The sequence below is a fragment of the Fringilla coelebs genome (assembly GCF_963513975.1).
Source record: "Fringilla coelebs genome assembly, chromosome: 15".
NCBI lineage: Eukaryota > Metazoa > Chordata > Aves > Passeriformes > Fringillidae > Fringilla > Fringilla coelebs.
In genome coordinates this window covers 11,773,041-11,790,332 of record NC_140041.1, presented here as the reverse complement: position 1 = coordinate 11,790,332, position 17,292 = coordinate 11,773,041, and positions in this window count along the sequence as shown.

Sequence of the window (17,292 nt, the reverse complement as noted above, 5' to 3'; positions counted from 1 at the left end):
TTGCTGTGTGAAATGTGTCTGCCTCCAGAGTCAGGCAAATCAACAGCAGATGTTTGAGATAACCTCTTGTGGATGGAACTTGACATGTCAAAGAGCAGTTCTGCCCTACAGACCTTCACTTCTTCCCCCCTTAGGAGGGTAACAGGAGATCCTTCTGTCATCCAGTGGAATTTCTACCACGATGCTAACTCTGGTAATTCAATACATATCAGCCTCTGAAACTGATATACATGAGGGGCTGCAGAGGTAGGAATCCCTCCAAGCTCTGATACTATTTTGGGGATTTATTAGGACACTTCCATGGGACAAAAAACTGTGCTGAAATGTTCACAGCAACCCACACTCCCTGGGGTCTGCAGCAAGTGGTCTCCTGTTGTGCAGGAATTGGGAGCTGGGGTGAATGGGGTTCACATGCACCAGATTGATCTCTCTGCTGGTGTCCCAACTCTTCTTGCAGGTAATATAACTACAAAAGTGTTTTTTTGAGCAGGCAGTTGGGCTCTAATCGCTCACAGCAGAACAAATGTGACATGAATGAAGCTGGCAAAAAAGCTTTGCAAAAGCTCAGTCACTCAGCAAGTTACTGGGATGAATACTTTTGTCACCAAAAAGTGGCAATTAATTCTTCACCCAGGGGATCTCTGCCCTCTCTTCCTCCAGGCAAAAAAGTTTATGTTCTGGTGTTCCTGCAGAGCTCATTGTAGGGACATGGCAGAAACAAGAGAGGTACCTTGGATTTGATTAATCCTCATATAATGAAGGCATGGGAAAAATAAAGCCCAAATAAAGGTGAAACTGAAGACAAATTTCATCAGCACCTTCATCTTTCTAGAAACAATCAATTTCATTTATCATTTCCACTCAGCTGCAAGGAGCAGCCCAGGGTGGTGGGCTGGCAAGCAGGAATGTTCCCTTGGTAAAATCACCACTGGAAGAAACCCAATCAAATCAATTCACCTGAACTGCAGCAATAACCTGGGAACACCAAAGGTCCAAACTGAGTCTTAAGGTCTGTTTTAAACCAATCCTTACTTTATCTCATTGCTGCACTATAGACACAGGAGAAGGCTTCCAACACCTTCCATCATCACATCTTTAACACCACGGCACACATATGAGTCTAAAGACCTTTATTGCCCTCCCTCAGTAATTTTAGTCTTTTTTTTTCCTTCAGAGGTTGAGTTTCCTAGCTATTCTCCTCCCTGCATAATGAAAAATACTGTAGTAAGGAAGAAAATGCTCCTGCTTATAATGAAAACCACATTATGGCAGAGCCCTGGGGACTGGCTGGGGGAGGTGGAGGCAAGGGGGCTCCCTGGCTCTGCTCAAAGTATGATCCAATAAGTCATTTCCAGGGTAAACACATAAATCTGTCTATGTTGAACAGAATCCAAACAATCAGAAGTATTCCCCTTGCCTTATTCAAAACATCTCTGCTGCTACTGAGGAAATAAAAGGAGTGGATAAAAACAAACACCCTTTGGTGGAAGCTGAAAAAGAAAACATCCAGTGTAAATGTTCAGATGGCCACTGAGTAACTTTGCTCAGAGGTAAAGTTCAGGCTGCTGCTGCTGTTCTCTGCCTCAGTGGTGGTGTCATGCATGCCCTGATGTTGTTCAGAGGATGAGATGTTAGGATGGATGCCCCAGAGAAAAGAAAAAATGGAATGGCAAAGAAAAAAAATCAACAGTTCTTCCCCTGCAGCAAATATGGTTTAGCTAATGTGCAAGCCTGGATTTGTACAGAAAGCAGAACCTCCAAGAGCAGCCTGTTTTCATCAGGCTGCCCTGCTGGGGAAGTGTAAGACTGGCTCAGTTGAATGTAAAGATCAAGGAAAAATTTCTTTTTATGAGGGTCAAAACTGCTTGTAATCTGCAGTGTCAAATTAAAAAACCAAATCTGATAGACTTTGCAGTGCAAATGAAAGCTACTGAGCTGTCATAATCCAAGCTCTCCCACCCCCAAAATCTAGCTCTGTGTGCAATGTCACGATCTGCTATAATTAGTGTCAGGCATGGCTCACCCTGCTGTAAACCAGTGTCTCTCTGAGGAGTTTTCAAACCCAGTGCTATTGTCTGCTATCTTGTTTAAGCATTGTCCTCGTTGTTATCTTGAACACCTTTTTCTGCAGAGGCAGTGATGTTCTCAGAGAGCTGGAGTCACAGTGAAGCACCAGGTGTTGCAGAGGCGTTTCCATCAGAGTGATTCCAAGTGAGCATTTACAAATGGTGATACTTGAAATCACCTCTCTAGCTATCTTCTAGGATTTCTTTCTGGTGCAGAATCCTAAAACTACCCAGTTTCCTCCTGAGGTGGTACAAACAATTCTAAGTTTTCTACTTTACATCTTCATTAAGAACACTGGGAACAAAACAATGTTCAGCTTTAGCTCTTTGCCAAATTGTGCTATTCAGTTATTTTCCTTGGAGGCCCTGCCTTTAACCTCTGCTGTTAGTTTAGCCCAGCTACACTTCCAGTTTGCTTGTTTAGACAGGTCTATAACCCAGTAAAAGTTGAGCCAGGTTCCCTGAATTATAGCTGTAGATAGCACAAAGGCAATCAAGTCATGGCCAGTAGAAGTCAGGAAGATGCCACCAGTCAGTTCATCCTTTTTATGTAACCAGCTGCCTTCTGCCCTGAGGATCTACAGACAGTCCAGCAACACAACTGCAGGTAATTTTTCAGCAAGCACACACAGGAGACTGAATATCTCTGTGGGTCTTTTACAACTTTGGTAGCTGCATGCTAGCATCTGGTCTACTTTCTACTCATCCTATAATTCCAAAATCCAAATCTATCAATTTTAATTTGAATTGGTTAGCTAGAAGATGACTTGGACTTTCTCTAGGTTGTATTTTCCCTGCCTCTTGCTCAGCTGACGCCACTCTTGAGTTTCTGTTTCTCGCAGGAGGTTCTGAAATGTGGTTCCCAAGAGTGCGGGTCTGACGCCGCAGCGTGCGCGCGTCACTTCTGCCCTGGGCCAGCCCCGGCCCACATCAGCTCAGGGCATGTGTCACTGAGACACACATGATCCCCCCACTCAACTGTTTCTACACACAGGCCAGACAGCAGAGTGAGTAGTTAGGAAGGAATTAAAATTTTTATGTCACTCCCTTCACTGGAGAGAACGTTTGGAGAGATTATTGGCATAGTCATGTGGAGTGTTTTCCAGACCAGACTTCACCAAAAGACTTCAAAGCAGTTTAAGGAAATAACTTTAATATTTAGATGGTTTTGCAAGAAACAGATTAATTCAGCCTTGCATCTGAGCTGAAGAAACTCATAGCAAGAGTAGAATAAAGTCTATTTTGTGCAGATGGATCCTCATTATCTGAACTCATGTGGCTCCTGCAGAAGGTGTCACTGGTGGGGACCAGAAAGTTGAATCTGTTCTACATCAAGAAGAAAAGAGAACACCCACAAGAGAAGAGCTGGAGAGCAACTGGACACTTGAGGAGGGCCTGGGATGGGTTTGGCTGGTAGGGATGGAAATGTCATGTGCACACATCTGGGAGAGGGTTCACAGCTATTCTGGCAGAGGGAACTCTTCCTTGTCTCAGATACACAGATCAGGTCAGAGAGTCACATTGGGCATCTGCTTTATCATCTGATCATCTCCCACGTCAGGTCATTCATGGGTGGATTCGATGTTTCAGTGGGGTTTATTTCCCAAACCACACCTTTTCCTCCTTAACTGTGCTCTTCCCTCGTGTCACTTGAAATGTGGCTACCAAGGGCTGAAAGTGCTGCTGAGGTGCTTTTAAAGGCTCAGGACTTAAATTCTCAGGTTGCTTAAACACAAGGCATTGTAAAACCAAGGAAACCAGTTTTATAATACTCAAGTATTTTTAGTGATCTGGGCTTTAGTGACTTTGCTACATTTATTAATAAAATCAATGATGGACCGTGAGATTTAAATAGGATCTGTTAAAGCCCATTTAACCCTTGAGCCATCTTCCCCTGGTCTAACTGGTCTAACTGCTTTAGAGCTAAAGGAAAATACCACAAGCTCATTTCTAGGGTTCACCTTGGAGACAGGCCCCTCAAGGAGTACTTGTATTTCAGGCCCCTCAAGGAGTACTTGTGCTTTCACAGCTCCTTGTGAAGGTCAGGAAATCAGAGCCTGTTCTGAACAGTTTGCAGACTGGCAACTCCAACATCTGGGCTAGGGGAATTGTGCTTCAAAGGAAAGTTGTGAGGAGTGGGGGGTCTCCTGTAAAATTGGGCTCCTGCTCTGCATCCATTGATAGTTCTTGTCTCAGTGAAAATTGCTGTTGTATTTCTATGAGCTGACTGCTGAAACTCTGCATGCAGCTGCCAGCAGTGGGATGCTGGGGGATAGAATGCATGTGCTGAGCCATTTTCTTGGAAGCTTTTTAGACATCTACATTCAGTCTGGAGAAGGAAATTATTTCCCCTGAAGATACCTCCCTTTTGATGCCTTCTCTCCCAACAGTGCTCTTCTGATGCCTCACTTTGTGGAAGGAAGCAGAAAAGCTGTTTGCTAACAGTGAGGATCCTGCTTTACCACAAAAGACCTGGCAAAATGTCTGTTGGTTTAGTTCCATTTTCAGCAGGATTAAAACCCAGATTCTTTCCTTCCTGAATCAAAACATGGAAAGCAGAGGAACCACAACTACTGGAAATAAACATTTTCATAAAATCAGTCTGAACTTTGCCTTATTATTTCTCTAACAATTATGCCCAAATAAAACACAATCTACTGGCAAGCAATTCATCAGTCTAAAAGAGGAAGTGTAACTAATATTGGTTGATAATTTATCTTGTATCTGACTGTTCTACCAGAACCATTAAATCCTGGTTAGCTTAGAATTGTTAACTTGCTTTTGAAAGAAATCTCCATCTGTGTAATATGTTTTGTTAAATCTAAGCCAAATTTAATAGAAAGAAATTGTATTTTTGCATACCAGAAAAGGATACATTTCCTGCTAATTTTGCAGCCCTGCCTTTTAATTTTCTGCCCAGTAAACAGTGCTCAGATCCATTAAAAGATGGACTGCCTCAGCCATTACTGAAACCTCCTCTAAGCTGTCAGTAAATGCTGTTTGAGAGGTGGCCCTTTAATAAAAAGGGAACAAGAACTGGATGTAGCTTACCAGGGGATACTTCTTAGTTCTTTCTGTTGCCAAGAGGCCGAAGCTTTTACTGCATTTTGGCCCTGTTTCAGCAGCAATGCACATTACAGTTCAGTAGGAGCAGGTAAAGAGGAAATGGGCACTGGAATTGCTCCTTTACTTTTGTTGGCTGCAAAAAAAGCATTCAGCCTCCTCCTGGAAGTGTTTTCTCAAGTGTAGAATAACACACCAGCAAGAATTGCAAGGTAAGAAGAGTCCTCCAAAGCAAAATTTGTAAAGGGCAAGTCCTACCTGACTAGATGATCTGACAGAATTCTTGCATCGAAAAATGAAATATTTCATTACTTTTGGTTTTCAAATGTGATCTGTGAGGTGGGAGAAGGACTCTGGTGGTTGGGACAGAGACACTACAGCTGCTCCATCCTCAGCACCACACACTGCCTCTGGCTTTCTTTGGAACCTTGGATAAGTCCTTTATCCAAGAGAAGGAATAAGAATATCTATTTATCTCCTCGGCAGATGTTTTGCCCTTTTAAAACCAAATGCAAATGTTGACTGTAGGTGCTGTGAACAATCTGTTTTACTTATAGCTCTGCTCATTAAAAGCTGCAGGCCAGATCTGAGATTGCAGCTCTAGGGGACAGCCCTTGCCCCAACCCCAAAGTGCATTTACTGCCCCCAGCATTATCCCTTCTTGGGAACTTCTAGCAATAAAGACTTGCTTTCTTAGGAATTCTCCGAGCAGCTGGTTGCTTATCTAAGGAAAAGTGACACATATGAGCATAAGCAGACACACAGGTACTGGATGCAAATTATCAGTGGGAAAAGATTCCCTGAGGCCAAAAGTTAGGGTGGATATAGCCTGGCCCAGAGCTGATAAGAAACAGTTAAACCCAAGAATGCTCCAGTCTGAATAAGAAAGGAAGAACTAGGTTTCATCCATTTCTCCTCACTTATTTTAACCAAGGGATGATGCAGAGGGCAGCCCTGGGGCCAGGCTCAGGACCTGCAGAGCCAGACCCAGGTGGTGCAGCAGGCACAGCCCCTGCTCCCTTCTGAGCCAGCTTGCACAAAGACCTGATGGGTGCAACACTCACAAGTGCAGTTCATGCTTCCAAAAGCTCAGATCTCATCCTAACTCCTCAAACCACCTCTGTGGAAAATAGAACTAAAGCAGCTGTGTATTTGGGATCTCTCTGGCAGCCTCCACCTGTGAATTAACTCGGCTGCTGTAGAGGAGGTCAGTCACTCTGTTGTGTGGCTAAACTCATTCATGGGTGACCCTTAGCTATATTTTATTTATTTATGTAGTCATCACTAACTTTACCTGACTAATTATGCCTATGAAGGACAAATATTTCTTTTGTTGTTTGGTTTTGTGGGGTTTTTTTGTGTATTTAAAATCCATCCATTTGAAGGATAAGAAAGAAGCTTAAGTTGATTAAGTATTAGCAGGCACCAGGTTCAGGGCAGTGAATAAGCTGTGGTTTACACCATTAAGAGAGTAGATTTAGTATTTTGCTAGTCAGAAAAATAACCAAAATATTTATTTCTGTTCTTGGAAATGTATAGGAGCTGTGTCCCTATGAGGAAAGGTGTGCTTTCAGAACTGAGCTTTTTCCCAGCCTATCTGGAAAAAATATCTTCGTGTAGGCTGAAACAATTGAAGCACAAGCTATTTATGCATTGATGGGTATTTCTGACTTGAAATATTTGACAGGCTCTATGTTAAATATCTGGTTTCAGTTTCTAAATGTCTATCTCAAAGACTCTCCTTCCCCTGTGCCTTATTTTAAAAAAAGGCTGTAAGAAAGGAAGTGAGGAAACTTGAAAGTTAAAAACATTCTAGCAGCATGTAGGAAACCTTCCAGTGAATCAACCCTCCCTGATCTCTAATTAATGTATTGATTTTGCTGTATTAATTCTATTTATCAATTAGTCTGTGTTTCTTTTAAAATGATAAATGCTTCTAGGACTTTATAAGGAAGAAGTTGGCATTAAGAATGGATTGCTCAAAGAGATGAGAATCAGACTTGTCTAAAACTTTATTTACTTCACAATATTTGCCTCTGCAGCTGATGAAGATGTGTTTAATGGGCTGTTTAATGTGTTTAACAAGCAATTGCTTCAGCAGTGTCTATCTGGAGAAAATTGTGTTAGAGACCACTTTCCAAAGGCAAACAATAAACCCCTGGCCTATCAAGAGGAGCAGCAGCTGCCTGCAGTGGTTTGTGGGGGGAAGTTCTCCTGCAGGAAGGGGCTGGCTCAGGTTGGTGCCTTTGCTGTCAGCGCCACTGATGAATCCCACTGTGAGCAGGAACCCTGTGCTTCTGGAGCTGGAGCTTCTGGTGTCTGCAGGAGGGCTCAGAAAGGTGGGACTGAACCTCTCAGAGTCACTGAAATCCTGCAGAGCCCTCCCAAAGAGGACAGGGCTCAGTGCTAGTGCTGAATCAGGTTCTTCCCACCAAATGCCGAGGCTGATGGCTGCTGCTTTCGCAGGGGATGCTCCAGGTGCCAGCAGCACCTTCAGGGAGCTCTCCAAGCTTTGTCCTTACTCTGCACACAGCCACCAGCAGGCTTGGCTGTCCCTGATGGCAGCAGAGCTGGACAAAACCATTTGTCTTGTTTGCAGTGTTAATGCCATTATTTGGTTTGAGAGACACCATCAGCTCAATGGACCCTCTAGCTCACACAGTCACTGTCTCCTTGGAGCTGCTGGGCTGCCTGGACAACAGCAGAAACTGAGCTATTGAACACCAGCAATGTGCAGCATCCCAGCTCCTGCCTCCCAGGCTGGGTGGTGAAGGTCCTGGCAGTGTGCTTTGCCATCCACTGGCTCTTTACTGTAAGAATTTTCTAAAACAATGAAAATGGTTCACCTATGTAACCTGTCTGTTTAAAGTGGTCAGGGTAATGCTGCTGATTTTTGCAGAGTTTGCATTGGACCTGGTGGGTTTCTCTGCTGTTCCTCAATAACCCTGCAAGTCTGGGGGTATAGAAACACAAGTAACTGCAGTATTTTCTTTCCCTTCATACAGCTGTGCTTAGTTGTTGACAACATGACTTGGGAGAAAGCAGATGGTTTTGCAGTCCAGAAGTCTGGAATTCATTAGTGGAAATTTTCAGACGTGGGTTATTTTTCTGTTTTTTTTTTTTTAATTATTTTTTGGCTGAGCTACAAAAAGTCAAAACAAACAGAGCTGAAAATTCATCATGAGGGGTGCTAAAGAGTTTCTTTGCTCTCTTTCACCAAAGAAGTGAGTGGACAGAAAAATCACTTGAAATTTACTTTTTCCTGGTTTGCTTCATTTGTGACAGCAAACCCTTTCCTGAGAAGAGGAAGCTCCTCTTCCAATTCCAGTTAAGAGGAGCTGCTCTGGAATTCAGGTTTATTTGTAGAACATCAACTAAAGCCTGCATTTTGTACTAACCTCAGAAAGGAAAAGGGGAGGAGACAGAGAAATGTTAATTTATTCACTGAAAAATGCAAACTGTGCCATTTTTCCCCTCCAAGGAACTTTTTCTCCTGCTCAGGAATAGAAATTGCACAGCAAATATTAACCTGTGACATCCTGACTCGAGACAGGAGGGGGGGATTGGTTTGAGTTTGTTTTCCAGGCACTTTGTGAGAGCAGGCAGCAGCATTTCAATACTGCAACTGCCTGGAAGATGATGGAGGTGGAATTTGTTTGGCAGGAGTGAAAAATTCTTTGCCTGAGTAAAAACACAGAAGTGCTGAGCCCTCCCAAGGCAGCACCAGCCTGGCTCTGCCTTGAGCTCTCCCTTCTCAGAGTCTCGTACCTGTTTCTTCCACTTTTTAGGTTTTTCCTCCATTCCCACCACCTAGATTTGTTGCTCAAGACTGCCTCTCTTTAGGGGTCTCAGTTCCTGGCAGCTTCTTTCTGGATTGTTTTCCAAGAGATCCTAAGCTCCAAGGCTGCTCCAGCATCCACCCTTCCCTGCTATTCTACTTCCCATTATCCTTCAGACAGCAAATATTTCCTATCTTGTTACACTCCTCTGATGCTGAGCCTGGGCTTTGGTCCAGGGCCAGCAGCTTTCTGACAAGCACAAACAGGGCTGTGGAGAGCCACCTTTCCATAAGAGAGGAAACAGGCATGGGGAACCTCTCCTGCTCCAATCTTTCAGCACACTCTGGGGTCTGCTGCAAAGGATGTTTCAACACCAGCACCTGGAAGCTGTGCTGCTCATGAATCATGAGGTGGTTTACACACACCTTGGTCTGGGAAAGCCTTTAAGCCTTAGGTAAACACAGGTTAACAAAAGTGCGCTGCCTGGGACTTCAGAAGCGTTAGGTAAACTCCTCTGGATCTGGGGGAATTGGTTGTTCAAAAAAAAGAAATTAAAAACTCCTGTTTCTGCATCTCATTTTTGGGCCTCTTGGATTTCCAAGATGATTTAGGTGTTACCCTCCCATGCAGACAGGGAAGCAGATTTGGTGTGTCACAGCAGCCTTGAAGCACAAGTGATGTCATAAGAAAGTTTTGCCCCAGTCCAGACAGGATGATGACTCTGGTTGGACTAAGGACTAGCTAAGCCCTGGCAGCCCTGCTCTCCCATCTAATACATAAGGAAGGTGCTGCAGCTGGTTATTCAACATCTGGGCTCCTCAAACCCAGCCAATAAACAATGTGACTAAGACACAACGAAATTGAATTTTTTTTTCTGTAAACAGTTATGTGTAATTAGGCAGATGATAATCCCCCATTTCTTGGAAAAGGAAAAGGTTCCTATTGGGGATTTTCCTAGCATGACACAGTTCAGGAAGCAAATGACCTTCCACAGAATTCCCTGCAAATCTAAAGTGGCAAATTTCCGGTCCTTGGTGCCAAGGATGCTGTTTCTTGTGAAGGGACATGGTTCCTGTTGGTTTCCAACATGGAAATTCTTGTTGTAACTCCAGTGGCAGATGCAGGACAGACTGTGAAGCTGCTTCTTCTGCCTTCTTTTACTGCTGCTTTTGGTAAATGTACTCAAAAGATATCTGATATAAAATGAAATGTTTCCTTATTTGAATTTTTTTCATGAACTTATTTTTAGCACATCCAAGTTAAAACTGCCTTCATTTAGGTTGCTTAGAAGTAAAAATTTCAATTTTTCACGACAGGTGGATTCATAAACGTTCAGACTAATGTTAAATGTTGGCCATTTAATTCAACACCTATCTGTGTTTGAGTTAATTTAAAATGTACTCAATTTGTGTTGTAACAACATGCCTGTTGAGCCTGGATTGCCTGGATTCATTCAGATCCCCCTCGGGCTGCAGCAAGGCTGTGCCTGTAGCTGTACCAGCACCACTTTGAACATTGCTTTGGTCAGAAGGCTTTAGCAATGCTTCCCTCCAAAGCATGGGCAGAGCTGTGGTAGGCTGTAAGGACAGAGGAGGCTTGTGACCATTGCAGGTCCTGCTGCAGGACCCCGAGGTTGCAGAGTTGATGTCCTGCAACTCGATCATCTGAGGGGGGTGGAGGAGAGCCCAGCGCCTGCAGCTGTACAAATAAGGGATTTAGCTGCTTGGGTTTCAAGTTTGCCAGCCAGTTTTGGTCAACTGAGTTGAAAACTGTCAAAATGTACAGCACAAAAAAAAAAAGGTTTCAGACTTGAATTGAAATGAGATGTTTTGACTAGGGCAAAATATTTTTTAAGAGTAAATTCCTTCATTTTAAGATGTAACTGAAATACAGAAAAGAGAAATATCTATTCCTCTTTAGTTTTCTAGCAGATTTCTCTTACTTACTCCTCCAGCTCTTCCTAAAATTTTCTCCAAGTTACCATGAGTTAGTATTTTTTCTCTTTAAATTGCAGAAACAATAGGAAACATTTAAGAAGTACAGGCTCAGTTTCAGCACACAACTCACAGAAGCACAGTTAAAAGTGGAGAATCAAAACCATCATCTCGTCTCCCACTTGCCCCGATAAAATGATGAGGCAAACTGTAGGTTTACTAAAAGCAGAAAACTCAGTTTTGAAGCAAAACATCGTCCTCAACTTACCCCATCTGGTATGTTCAGACCAAAGTACCCAGAGCCCAATGACAATACCACAGGAACTTCATTTGCCAAAGGCAACTTTGCAGTGCAAGAGCATAAACACCCCCACAGGGATGCCATCCTTTCATGCATCTCATGGGACACTCTAAACACAAAGTCCTAAACCCATTTAGTAACTGGAGCTGTTAGGACTAGATAGAGTCCATCTGAGTAAGAGAAACCCAAAGAGGATTTCTGATTTTACTGTAACGCAAAAGTCCTGTGCTTAATAGAGGAAAACTATATTTAAAACTTAAAAGGCAAAAAAATAAAATAAAAAAATAAAAAAAAGGAGAAAATACATGGAATTTTTACTGGCAGTAAAACAGTGCAATTCATAGCTTGGTTATGAGAGCTGTTTCACTGTGTAGCTGGCAGAAGCTGTCAGGGACAGATTTACTCTGCAGCCCGAGGGGCAGTGGCAGCAGAGGAGGTGCTGTGGGATGTGCACTCGAGGTGACACCGTGGGGGAGCTGCCATTTCACTGCACAACTTCTCCTCCATTCCAGGCTCACTTAAGGATAGCATCCTGCCCACTTTCACAGGTTGTAGAGCACTGTTCCTATTAATTATCAACTTGTGACTTCTACTCAGTGGTCTCTATCACCCTGTTCTGTAGCAAGGCTGTGCGTGTAGTAAACAAACAGATGCTCTGCAGTTTTTTTAGGTGCTTCCTAATCTCTAGTACAGAGGAACTGCACAAAAACTGAACTGGTTTTGCATATGGCTGGTGATAGAAAAATTATCTTGGAATCCCCTGCGTGCAATGTCTATATTTCTACCAATGTTGATGTGCCCAAAGCTGATTTTGACGACTGGTAGATTATGGCAGATCTAATAATCCTGAACCCTTGGAAACAGAGATGTAGATGAGTCATTAATTGTCAGTGGAAGAAAATAACTGCTTCTATTTAAGCAGTTAATGCCATTTTTCTTTGAATAAGCTGCCAAAAGAACAAGATCACAAGCTGTTAGAAAAACAACTTGAAGAAGCTGTAGCTGTGATTTGTGTCAAGCTGAGAAGGAGAAATATAGAATCTGTAGGCAAGAGCAGACATCATCAGAATAGCTCTGACTCTGGGACAGAAAATAACCCACCTGTGAGAGAAGTTGTGTTCAATATTGTATCAGTTGCTAAACAACAGCATCACATACCTGTCATAATTGGTGTTTATTTATTAAAGCTGGGGAATGCCTGGTTAGCTGTGTTTGGACTTAAGGTATTTTACTTCACCCTCCTCTAAAATAAAGAGTAGCACTGAAGCTGCAGTGTTAATACAACAGTCCTAAAAAAATTACTGTTGTAGTTTAATCTGGCTCCCCCCATTTATTCACTTTAATCACAAATGGGAGAAAAGGGGGAAGTTCCCAGTATGTATTCCTTTGATGCCTATCTCAACTAGAAGTGATAGGGACAGATTATGATTTGGGGATAGGGACAGATTAGGATTTGGGGATAGGGATAGATAAAACAAATAGATTTGAATGTGTGAGGTAAAGCCAGATGCATCTTGTTACATGGGCTGCTTTTAGAGACTTGGATTTGTTTTCTTTCAGCCTGGAGCTGCTGATAACTGGAGCTGTTTGGAAGGGCCTCCCATTGCCAGCACCTTGCCTCCCTCCAGCTCATTCCAGCTGCTGCTGTAGCAGCTTCTTGCTGGGCAGTGGTGACAGAAACAATGTTAGGGGTGAGACAGTGGAGAAAATTGGACTCAGCTTGGCTTTGGGGAGAGTGTAGTATGTGTTCTGCAAAACAACAGGGTTTTGTTCACAAAATCAGAAGCTTCTTGCCAGAGAACTCTCTAAAGGGCAACCCAGAGGGCAGCCAGCAGGAAAACCATTTTCTAGCCTCAGAGGTGTTGTTCTCAAGGGCCAGCATAAATCCTTGAAGCATCAAAGCTGTGAAAACAAATTGAGGGAAGAATGGAATGAAATTGTTCTTACCAAAATAGCAAGCCAGGTTCATATGCTTAGAAATAAAATTCCCCAGAGCAGTGCAGGAGTTACACCTCACCCTGCTCTGCTCCCTGGTGCTGGGTGAGCCAGAGCAGCTGGGGGAGAGCAGGATTATTGCACACGAGTGGTGGCTGCTGCCAGGAGGGCTCTGCAGGGACTGGGGAAGGAGAGTGAGGCAGTGGAGGACAAGGAGGTGATGCTGTGGCCTGTGTGGGCTGGGATGGAGGTCTTTGGGCCATAGGGAGGATGTGTAGCAGCTTTTTGTTTCTCTGACCAGTTCCTTGCTCAAACACTTTCAGCCAGGCCATGTTTTGGGGCATCACTGGAGAGAATTCTCTTCTTGCAATGCTTTTTTCATCTTTGAATTTTAAGCTTCTGGACTTCTCACATGGGCATGCTTTCTGCAACTATTGTAAGTAGCTGGCTTTGCTCCCTCCAACTCCATGTAAGCTGAGAGAATCCCGAATTTATGAAAAATAATGAGTAGATGGACCTGGTCTCCACAAATGGGGCAGGGGAGAGCAAGTACGCAGATATATGTTTTAGTCTGTCAGCATTTCTCACTTTTGACCTGAAGGACCACACAATATGCTGAGAAAACGAATCCAGCACTGAAAGCTGGCTTGCTTGAAAAATCTACAGACTTTTCCAAGAATTTATTTTTCTCTCTGACACCACTGATTTATTTGCAGCTCTTGTTATGAGGAATTTACATCAAAACCTCAGGAAACCACTTTTGCTTTTTAAAACACAATGCTTTAGATGAATTATTACTAAATGTGCCTTCGTGTTTTTTAAAGTATTTAAGATCCAGTTAAATAGCTGGGTTGGTTTTACATTACACATGCTCCTCACGACATTCAGCTGAAGAGCCACCACTGAATTAAATCATGGTTACTTAATCCTCAGTCATAGGTAGGATGTTGATTCACATTTATGTGTAACTCCTCCTTCCACACATAATTTTTATCATTTCAAAATCAACTGTTTGACAGTGACAGATGACAACTAACTCTCCCCATTCTCAAATGAAAAACTGTTAATTACAATTTTATGCTTTTAAACTGAAAATACCAATGCCTTAGCCCTACACAGATCCTAGGTGAGCAGCTAGTTGACACCTCCACTGAGAGAACCATCAAAATTACAAACACACTTTTCTTCTCTTTTGAACCTCTCAGCAGAAGAAAGGTGTTGCTGTTTTCACTTCAAAAGCATTGCTGATTGTTTTCCAAACTCGCTGTGGAGCTGAGATGGATGAAGAGGGTGTCCTGAAGCTCAGCCTGACCTTCTTCATATGCCAGCAAGGCCAGCACTTCCTTTTTATATTTTTTGTTGGTGAAATTCAGCTTCACTGGAGTGACTCCTGGTTAACAGCAGTCATCGTTATCAGACTGGGAAGAAATCTGAGAGGTCCAGACCAAGCTGTCAGCCCAAATATTCCTGAGAGCCTTGGTAGGGAATAACACTGTCCCGTCTTGTTAAAATGAAAGTGATGGTGATGAGAATGTTCAGAATTTGTCCATGTTTTAAATATTTTTTTATTTGGAGTAATACATAAAAATTGCAAAAGTGCAGAAGCCTCGTTGTGGGGGATGATGATCTGTAATGTACAATTGCTGCTTTTAGGCTCTCAAATTCCACATTTGGAAGCAAGAAATCTCTAAATAAATAATAGTTAATTATATGTAATATATAAATATATAATAAGTAATAGATAAATATATATGTAATATGTATTTATATGAAAAATAATTGTTAACTATATTTATGTAAATATATAATATATAATATATAGATATATAATAGAAGCTAAAATAATATATATAACATAAACGAAAATAATAGGTTTCATTGTTAATATGAGAACTTGAGCTGTGCATTCCAGTATGAATCTAGAGACAGGCCACTAGTTCTCAGAAAATGTTGTAGACACTCAAACAGCAGTTCAAAAAGGCAATTTAAAAGGAGTTTTATAACCCAGTCATAATCAGGGAAGTGCTGGAGTTGGAAGGGACTGCCATTTGGTCAGCCCTTGTCCTTCACACCACACACAGGTCACTCAGTGGTGACTCACAGGACAGGGTCTATTCCAGTGGTGTCACCAGGGAAATGGCCATAAGCCACCCTCTGGAGGCTGTTCCACTGCATAACTGCTCCTCCTAATTTTTTCTTGATATTTATCACAGTTCTTCCCTTTTTCACTTCACATCCACTACATTTTTCCTGCCCCTGTTTACTAACAAGAGGGACTTGGTCCTTTCACTCCCTGGGACAAGGGAACCTACTGGAACTCCTCACCAGGAAACTCGGTCCCTATGGGTGTCAAGGACCAGAACAAGGTATTCAGAGATGTATCTGCACCTCTAGAGTATGCCAATGCAGTTTGAAATAGCTGTCCCTAAAATGCTGATGGCTGCTTTTCAGGGCAGATCATAAATGCTGTGAGAACTAGCAGCAGTATTAGCTCAGAGGGAGCCTAAACATAAATCCCTCCTCTTTCCAGCCACATGCTCCATGATTTTCATTGCCTATTGGTGCCCCAGGCAAATTCCTCATTGCCTGACACTAAAACAGTGATACAGTGATCTCCATCCTGTACCCCACTGTTTCCTACTTCTATTTCTGATCACTTGTGTAAAGACAGAAAAAAAGAGAAATATGTAGCTGGGCAAAAATTCCTGATCCTTTGGGTGCCCCTTCAGGTCTGTCTTCAGACCTTAGTGGGAAGTTGCACCCCTTGACCTCCTTATTGCTCATCAGTTGCCTGTCTCTCGTGACAGGAAAATTGCAACCTTCAATTTGCAAACTCCCTGTCAAAACTGCTTTCTTTTGGTTTGGGTTTTTTGATGGTCTCATGAGAAGAGCATTTTTGCAGAGTATGGCAGAATTTCTGGATCCTTATTGTGTTTAATATTTTGATACTTCAAAATATTTTGGCTTTTAGAGTTTAAGAAGTTGTGAGATGGGATCAGTTTGATTATCTCATCTGAGTGCCATAAAATGTGTCCTCCAAGCCAAACAAACCCACTAGTAAAAAGAATTAGTGTACTCTCTAATGCACTTCCAAAAAGTCATGAAAAAGCCAAATGGCATCAGGCAGATGTGTCTGAGAATCGTTGACTGATAAGTTATCAAGGTGATGCATTAACCACTAATTAATGGAGTTCTTCCTAGCAGTTGAATCTCATTTTGTTTTGTTTTCTCCTTGGGAATGTCACAGGGAAACATCAAAATGTCTTGCATGAGTGGAATTTTGGGCTCTAACTCGTGATCTTTGGCAATTAGTATTGCAGTGATGTTCAAGAAAAAGTGTTTCTTTCCTACTGTCTGTATCCCTCATTAGTTAAAATGCTCCACAAGAAGCAAATAAGAAGCTTTCCTTTATTGTATATAATTTAATATAAATAGCAATGCTATCTAACACACAGAGCTGTGATTAGGGATATCCCTCTTCACTCAGGCTGGGCTGGGGGAAACAAGATCAGAGGTTACTTTAGAGGAGGAGCAGTTACCTAAACAGAGAAGAAAAACTGGAATGGAGTGTCAAAATTACTTGCTGATGTCACGTGGCAGGTCAGTGACAGAGCTGGGACTGCAATGGTGACAAATCATGGCCCTGTTTGGTCTTATTCTGGGTGACTGGGGGAAGGAAAACAATATTGGTTTTTAAGAAGCACAGTATGCATAGCTGTCCACACATTAAGTGAAAAATACACTTAATTTATCCCTTTTTATAAACCAATTTTAAAGAGAATTTAAACACTTTTAATTTTATGACCTGAAAATATTTTAAACCTATTTTTTTAGTTTAAAATTGAGACAAAGTTTCTCTTTCTTGAAGTGGCACAAAAGGGTTTTTTTTGTAACTGAAATGTTAATGTTCCAATCTTTATACTTCATTCCACTTCTCCATCAAACAATAAGTGACAAAGTTTGAGGGAATTACTGCTTTAGGTAAAAAATGTCCTGCAAAATAAATGCAAGAGGGAAAGAGCCATTAAATTCTAGCTTAAATAAGACTCCTTGCACTTGAATTTCAAGAATTCTATGAGATAACTAGGATCAATCATGTCTATAAAATATTTTGGTACTTTTTAATAAGGAAGAAAATGGCTTCAGCTGTTCTGTTCTGTGTCAATCCAAGTGTGCTGCAAGGCACTCGCTTTAAAAGCCACCATACATTCCTT